Source organism: Bactrocera latifrons, unplaced genomic scaffold (assembly GCF_001853355.1).
Source record: "Bactrocera latifrons isolate USDA-ARS-PBARC rearing strain unplaced genomic scaffold, ASM185335v1 scaffold_213, whole genome shotgun sequence".
Taxonomy (NCBI): Eukaryota; Metazoa; Arthropoda; class Insecta; order Diptera; family Tephritidae; genus Bactrocera; species Bactrocera latifrons.
This window is the reverse complement of record NW_017535664.1, coordinates 319,123-327,690: the sequence shown is the minus strand read 5'-3', so window position 1 is coordinate 327,690 and position 8,568 is coordinate 319,123. Positions and strand designations below refer to the sequence as shown.

General features: G+C 31.9%; 1 protein-coding gene across 1 annotated transcript in view; it reads left to right on the top strand.

Annotated features, from left to right (window-relative positions):
* Positions 1-8,568, top strand: part of LOC108968399 (acetyl-coenzyme A synthetase) — a 29,259-nt gene that overhangs the window by 604 nt on the left and 20,087 nt on the right. The gene's annotated exons all lie outside the window — the stretch shown is intronic.

The following is an 8,568-nucleotide window of genomic DNA, read 5'->3' as shown; positions in this document are numbered from 1 at the left end:
AATGTAAAATATATGGTATAAATATTAATGAAAGTAAATATTTATGTGCAAAAATAAACAATAGATAAAGCAGCATATAGAAAAAGTGACAGGCAAATGTAAGAAATCAGATGATGACGCATTTCAAAWGCAGCATTGATTCTGCTTGCGCAAGGATAACGAGCGCCAACAAACACTATAGAAATTTAAACGAATTCTCTTTTGTGCTTACATTTCGTAATTATCGATTTTTCGCGTTGTTGTTATGAACACATACACGAGTATATGAGAGTTATGAAGGTAAAGCGCTGGCGATATAAACAAAGTGGATATTCGTTGCAATTTGTCGTATCCTGCGACACGTGCAAGAGTATACTTACATATGTGTGTATGTGTATATGTTAAGGTATATACATATATATATATATATATGTGTATGTTAAGGTATATATGCATGTATATGTGTATGAGTAGTTGCGCGCGTGTAGAGTGTATGGCTGCTGGCGTAAGCTTTCACACCATCGCATATTTGACAATGTAAGTTACGTTTGTCGRGGTCAGGCGGATTATTGTTCGCACAATGTCCTTATGCGGCACGGGTAGGTAAAGTGTAGTACCGTTGTATAGGTTAAGTGTCACGAAGAAATCGTTTTGTAAGCACTGTGTAGTGTTGGCCTTGCATTGGATATACAATTACGCTTTACAATGGCATACAAAATATTTTTGTATTGAAATGCAATTACATAACGGTTCTTAGAAGATTATTACGTTAAAGAAAGCRTGCACTTTTTAGCCTTTTTACAAAAACTTGAGGATTTTAATTAATATTTAAGGAGCGTAATGCAAGAAGTGAAAAATGTGGCATCTAGTGTGAAAGTAAATAGATTTTTTAAGTTTTTCAATTTTAATTGGTTTATTTGCATTACTTGAAGTAACCAAACGGCAGTGATACATAAGTGCTTCAAACAAGCTGCTTGGTTATATCAGCGCGGGTTTTTACGAAATCAAATAGCATTCGATTTTATTTTTCTGAAAAGGAACGCTCTGCGTTTGTCATTAACGGTACTGCTACAAAATTCAGCGTACTTTTGACAAAATAAGTGATTTGGCTTTGCAAATGAATATAAGCTTTTCTGGGCAACTAAAATGTTTTCAGCCGATACATAAGAAGTTGGTAACTTAAAGCATATAATTCCATAGGCAATATGCTGAAAGAATTTTTAAGAACTATGCCAATTACAGCTTGTTTGCATAAAAACGCTAAGTCGAGTTAAGTTTTTTTTTAAATAAAATTTTCATAGAATTTGTTATTATAGACAAAATAAATAAGCTGAAACCATTTTGAGGCAGACTTTTCTTAATATTAAAGATTAGCACAACKAATTGGTTGAAAATTTCATTAGGACTATATCACTGACAGATTATTTGGATAAAAGTACTAAGTCGGGTTTAGCTATTTTGTGTCTGGCAGTTCTGAAGCGTATTTAAAATCTCGTTGCTGAATTGTAAAAGTGAAATTATATAAGTGCCAAGCGTCTTCCACTGAGTAGTAGCGATACTTACAGCCGAAACTAATTCGAAAATCGTAATGCATTTTTCAATATTGTATGTTACTACCATTTTAATATGCAAGATATGGAACTCACAGTTAAAAAAAGCACTTAACACAACAAAGTTAGACCGTAATGCGTTTTCTTCGAAATTAATTTAAAGTTATTGTTATGTCACGAATTTTTTCTGCCTTGAACTTAATTWTTTTTATATCCTTAACTAAATATAATTAATTTAATGTAAAATAAATCATTTTGGCGTGATTATTATATATGTTTTAGGCAGCCAGGCTATTAAAATTTATCGTAAAATTTGAGAGTGCTTCTGTGTGCTTACGTCAGAATGCATTTTGGGAATAATAATTCAAGTAAATGTGTTTAGCTGCTAATTAAACTAGAGAAAATGTTGCTACTCTAGAATACTCTTCACAAATAAAGACGTTTCCTAACAGAACTTGATTTTGATCATGCTGTTTGTATGACAATTAGATAATTAAGTGGTTCGTTCTGGAAGATTTCTTCAGATATTATAGTGTTTTCCTGAGCAATAATCTATGTCGAATCTGCTGGAGATATTTTGCCAAATAAAAATGTTTTTTATGCAAGGACTTGCTTTTGTTAAATAAGTATGAATGGCAGCTTTACGATATAGTGATCCGATCTAGAAGATTTCTTCAGATACTGTAGCGTTGCTCTAGATAAAAATCCGTGCGAAATTTCGGTAAGATATCTTATCAAATAAAAAAGGTTTTCTTAYTAGGATTTGATTTCGATCGATAAGAWTGTATGGCAGCWATACGTTATAATGATTCGATCTCGAAAATTTCTTCAGATATTGTGGCGTTGCAATGGAAAATAACCCATACCAAATTTCGAGACGATATCTAGTCAAATAAAAAAGTTTTTCGTAGAAGAACTTGRYTTTGATTGATCAGTTTGTATGACAGCTATATGTTACGGTAGTCCGATCTGAACAATTTCTTCGGAGATAATACCTTGGCCTTAGACAACAATTTGTGGCAGATTTCGTAAAAATATTTTGTCAAATAAAAAAGTTTTGTATATAAGGACTTGATTTTGATAGAACAGTTTGTATCACAGCTATATGCTATATTGGTCCGATATCAGCGTTTCCAACAAATGAGCAGTTTCTTGGTGAGATAAGGACGTGTGCAAAATTTCAGGTCGATATCTCGAAAACTGAGGGACTAGTTAGTGCATATAAAGACAGACGGACATAGCTACATCGACTCAGCTCGTCAAGTTAGTTTTATTCCACCAACTAATTATTTAAAATGACCATTTCAAGTTTTCTATTGATAAATGTGCTTCAAATGTTGTGATTGTTTTACAAAGTTGCAGTATAATTGCAATTATTTTGAAATTCAGAAATTTTATTGCATAACCAATTTTACATACTTAAAATTACAAACATACTTGCTGCAACCCTTTCAGGAAAATTCACTAGCTTGACWCTAGTTCGGTTCTTCTGCACCAAGMGCCATTATTAGTTCCCGTAGTACCCTTTGTTATCTGTAAGCTGAATACTGCAATTTATTATGATATTGTCAATTCATACTCTCTATAGCTTATCCWATTTCGCTATAGTTCCGATATTTTGCTACGAAAATTATCATGGAATTTATGGTTGACTATAAAGCCAGGCATCTTTTAAATATTTTATATTTTTCGCTAACATTTTATATACTAATTTGAAATGCTATATAAAGTCAAGTGATATAAATTTGGTGAAATTGCTCGTGCCAGTTTTCCTATAAGGTATTGCGSCATGTTCTACTTATTGTTAGTATGCATAAATACATTTTAAATATAGTATGTATAATTGACCCGAAGTCGCATACATTTTGATTTTATTTTTTATTTAATTTTTTTTTTCAAAAGAAAAAGCTCACTTTATGGAAATTTTAATTCTTTTTCATTTCCTATGTTTTGTGCAATTCGCCATTGTCAATAATTTYCCTTGACTTTGTTTTTGAAAACTGGTTTTTCATTGCAATAATACTAAAATACTACTAATATTTAGTTTTAAGTATTGGAGGTGAACGGATTTGAAAGCTTTATCAAAACAATGCGGAAAAACAAATACAGTGGCGGCGAAATTTGCTGCTACTTAACCCATTACCCCTATTTCCCTATCACTAGCATAAGAACGTATGTTAATAATGAACAGCTAAAGGGAAATTATTAGAAAACAGGAAAGTACTAACTTTCAAAGAGAAAAATTTCAATATTTCATTAAGCGAGAACAATAAAAGTTATCGAAAATTTACAAACACTGCATGCAGATTTTTATAATTTTTTTTTTCATAATTTTTTTTTATGAAGAATAACAAGAGCTAAAATATCAACGTGTCATGCAGACAGCTGCTTTTTGCCCTGATTTCTTCTGGCAGACATTTTTCCAGCAGTAACCCTTCTCTGAGCAGAAGAGCTTCTCAACAAAGACAACTGTAATTTTACATATCAATTTCTCCTACTTTGACAGAAATTTGAGTACACSAATAAGGAAATCTGACAATTTTCATTTATAGGCGTTATCCGAAAACCGATTGGGAATGCCGTTTTTATGCATTTCCTTAATCTATTTCTGTGCTGCTTAAGTGAGTTACAATTATTTTAATTAAGTTATTTATTATAAATGCTTGTTATTAGAATATAAAATAGGTGCAATGCATTGAGAATTCATAAGCACATTTATAAATCTATGCACATATCTACATAATTGGMTTGGATTAAAAAATACGTATGCAAATTAAATGTCTGCACTTATTGTGATCCAGCCGACAAACAATTTTCAATAAATAGCTWAACAACAATTAAATGTGAGAGAAATATGAATATTTAAGCTTTTTGCAAAATGAATTTGTGTGAATGAATGAAATGAAATGAGTTTCTAAAATGAAATTCGAATGAAACGTTTGCAGCTTGAAGGCTATCATCTGATCAAATTCGAACTGGACTAGTTCGATTGACGCTCGTAAGCCGAATTGATAATTTATTTCTCTTTGRTTGGTACAACTATTTTTTATGTTCGTGGGAAGTTTGATTTTCCTACGTCAAATAGTGAGTTTTTGGCAAGTGTTTGTTTACAATAGGAAAAGTTTGTTTGACGATTTTTACCATGAGAAAAAATATAACAACGAGTTTGTTGGAAATTTTGAGTYAGCAATGGAATCATTTCTACGGACTATTGAAAATATATTGAAAATATATGTATATGTATATTTTGAGGGAACTTCGGTTGTAGGACCATATTTTCATCAAATAAATCATTATTTCTGACGTAAATCCACGTCTCGAAATTTCTAACAATAGAGTGAATGTCGCTTCAAAAATGAGGAGAAACCGAAAAAACCTAAATTAGCTAAAGGCATGAAAGCCATCCTAAAAGAATTTTGAAACCAATGTRTAGAAAATTTGATTAATCGTTGATATGCTAACATACTGACATACTTGATTTGACACAAAAKAAGTATATTTAAAATGATAAGGATAATAAAAATTTGTGAGAATGAAATGTATTGTCCTATAAACAGTTAAGATTTACTCTTAAGTGCACATTCCGAGATATTAAGTCTCATTTGACTCTCTAACAGTACACACTTGACGGCTTTACATTTTAATTTAAAATAAGTAAGGTAGGACTTTCATCCGGGTCTAAAATCCAAGTAGTATACAGGTTTATTCACATTTATTTTGCGAGCTTCTTATTTCAAGACTGATGCCTGCTCGCAGTCACACCTCTGGTGAACAGACGCTGCAAATRGACTTAAGCGAACCCTTAAACTGAATAGGTTGTAGTGGCTCCGTTAAACCTGTGAAGGTTTTTGATTCGGTAACCACGAGTGGTGGAAGCAGTGGAAGCAGACGTCCACACAGTTGGGGAGATTAGGTGAAGAAGGACCTGGTTGCMCTTGGTATCTCGAATTGGTGATAAATAGCGAAAAGAAGAACCGCAAGCGGTGTCTACGCCAGTAAAGAAGAAGAGGCAACCGAACATCTTCCACTCTTGCAATTTGACAAGATCAAAGCCAAGAAAATACTTTCATGTGCATTAAATTTGTTAGTTATGTCGGATTTAGGGCAAGTTTTCAACCGATTTTTAGGCAAAAAGACGAACCGTTATTGGAAAAACACGTTCTCTTAATTTAATTAAAAAATCCACATGTGTATTCACCGATATTTGCGTTATAAAGTCGACCAGAAGTTTGAAAATCTTTAAGTGTTAAGTGAGTTATTGATCCAATTAAAACCATTTTTTTCCGTACGGTCATATTAATATATTATCAGAAAATAATTTTCTTCGAATTTCTATAATATACCTCAGATATTGAGCGATATTTTCGATAAAAAGTCAACTTAGGCACAGGGGTCTACATAATTTGGTGTATGAGGACTTGAATAATTTTGATACGATTTGGAAACAATTGTGGCATAAGGTGGTCTACTTTWAACGCACTATTCGCGTAAAGTTTTATACCGTTTGTGCTTGATTTGCATTGTGGAAAGTGAATCAGATGGAATTTAAAATTGGGTTATATGGGAAGTAGGGGTGGGTGTAGTCCGTTTTTTTTTGTACTCAAACTGTAAGATAGGGATGTAAAAGTTACATTATATACCACATTTGCTCGATATCTGTGCAGTAGGTCCTCAGATATGCCTTTTCAACGAAAAATGGCCGGTGCTATGCCTACTGTCCATTTTTGAGTTGGGCTAGTACAAAATCCTCCGGTTCTCATATTATTGCYAAGTAATACGTGTAGCAAGCTTCATTAAGATATCTTAATTTTTACTCAAACTATTGTTTTTACAGACGGGTGGACAGACAGACATCCGGATCTCAACTCGACTCGTCATGCTGACCATTTATATATACATATATGTACATGTATAACCTTATATCTAACTCGATTATTTTTAGGTGATACGACCAGCAGTTAGGCGAACAAAAGTACTATACTCTATAGTAACATGTTGCAAGTATATAAAAAGCATTAAATAGTGTCCTATATWAAATTGCCGTAGTGTGTTTAAGTAAATGACACGCACTTACAATATTTAAGTTTAGTTTAAGTACGAAGACCCTTTTATAATGAGTGTTAATTAGATAATGTCTGCGACTTGGTCTACACAAATATTAACGACATGATAATGCGTTCATATAACAATTACAAAGTTCTCTCACATTATAAAATATATTTTTGCAAATGAAGTGAATTTTTTGCARGCAATTTTTTCCTCTTATCACTTTAAATTGATACTTTCTGATACTTCACAATAAAAGAGAAAGAGTATATATTATATTTTTAACAGATAATTATATGCGAGTAAATATCGCTATATTTATACACTTATATTTACGCGTGTTTCTATATMTATGTAATGTTTGTATGTAGTTATGTTTGAACTTATAAAATATTTTGGAGAATTACTCACAGGGGACGCAATTGATTGCTCGCCTAGCGTAATCTTTTTTACAATTATTTATGTATATTTTCCTAAAGTTATGTATACATATATATATTTTTTTATATTCTGTTCAAATATTATATTTGTCTAAGAAACCATTGAATAATATTGGAAAAAGCAAATATGCAAGTGTTTAAGGTTAGCTTCGAATTAAAAAAATTTTTGCAGACGCTCAAACTATCATGGAGATAGATCCTCTTGAATAACTTTGACCCATTTTCAGTAAATTTAACCGTTTATGTCTTTAATTTAAATGCTGTGTAGTCTTTGATGTAAGAGTATATCATACTTTATATGCCACTCACTCTTAGTAAGCAGTACGAAATTTAGTCTAAACCTTCASAAAACCCCGTTTTCTTTAAATTATTTCCATAACCGCTTAAAATTTGGTTAAATTTGAGAAACAACAACAAACGACTTTTCAAGTCACCCTCTTATATTACTCTACAAACATTGATAAGTGCTGATATTGCAACGACTTTGTGAATAAGAATGTAAATACTTGTATATTTGTATTTGTGTGACGACAATTCATTACAATAAAATTATGCAAATATGTATTTGTGGTACTTACATACATATACGAAGTGATTGTTTTATAAAATGTTGCTCAAATGTATCTCCATATTTGATTTAGTCGGAGACATGTTTTGTAAATGCACTCCGGATACTCGCACTCATATATACTGCAAATAAACATAATATATTAGACTGGAAGTATGCATAAAATAAGAAATAAAAATATAGGTGTGAATATGTRTAATTATGTGCAAATGCAAAATAGGTGTGTACGAAAAGTAAGTTGATAATTATTTTTTTTAATTCTTTGGTTATATAACAATATTAATGTTGGATCCATCAAACTAAATACACCGAGATACAAAATCATATCATTCATATTTTGATAGCATATACTTTTTAAAATAACATATTAAAATTTAAAATCGATAGCTTAAATAGTTCTTGAGTTAAAGCCTTTTAAAGTGTAGCCGCTCAGTTCAGTCAGCTCCATCAGTTTATTTTTAAACGCGTTTTTTTCGAATTTTTTGAATTGATTACTTGGCGACAAATAACCGTTTACTATGAAATATAATACATAGATCACTGAGGACAATATTTATATTTCAAGCGGGAACTTTTATTTAAGTCGAAGTCACAGCGAAGGTCGGAATCACTATTGCGATGCATAAGGATCTTTTTTTCGTCGGAGATCGCATGTAACTAGAAAAATATTTATTTTTTGCTTATATCTATAAATAGTATTCAGTCAATAGGTGTTGATCCTGCTTTACAACACTCAGAAGCCTTTTGACCTTAAGACGAAGAAGAACAGAATCGAACGACGCTAAAATGAACAAGAAGATCTGTCAAGGTACTCCGCAAGGTGTATTGCTATGTTCGCTTTTATGGACATTTGAGTTGAATAAACTGCTAAGAAACTTGGACRRCAAAGCCCTTAAAATAGTGGCATATGCGGACGACATTGCCACCCTTGTAACGAGTGTACAGACCATTAGCAGTATTATGACCACCACTCTCCAAACAGCCC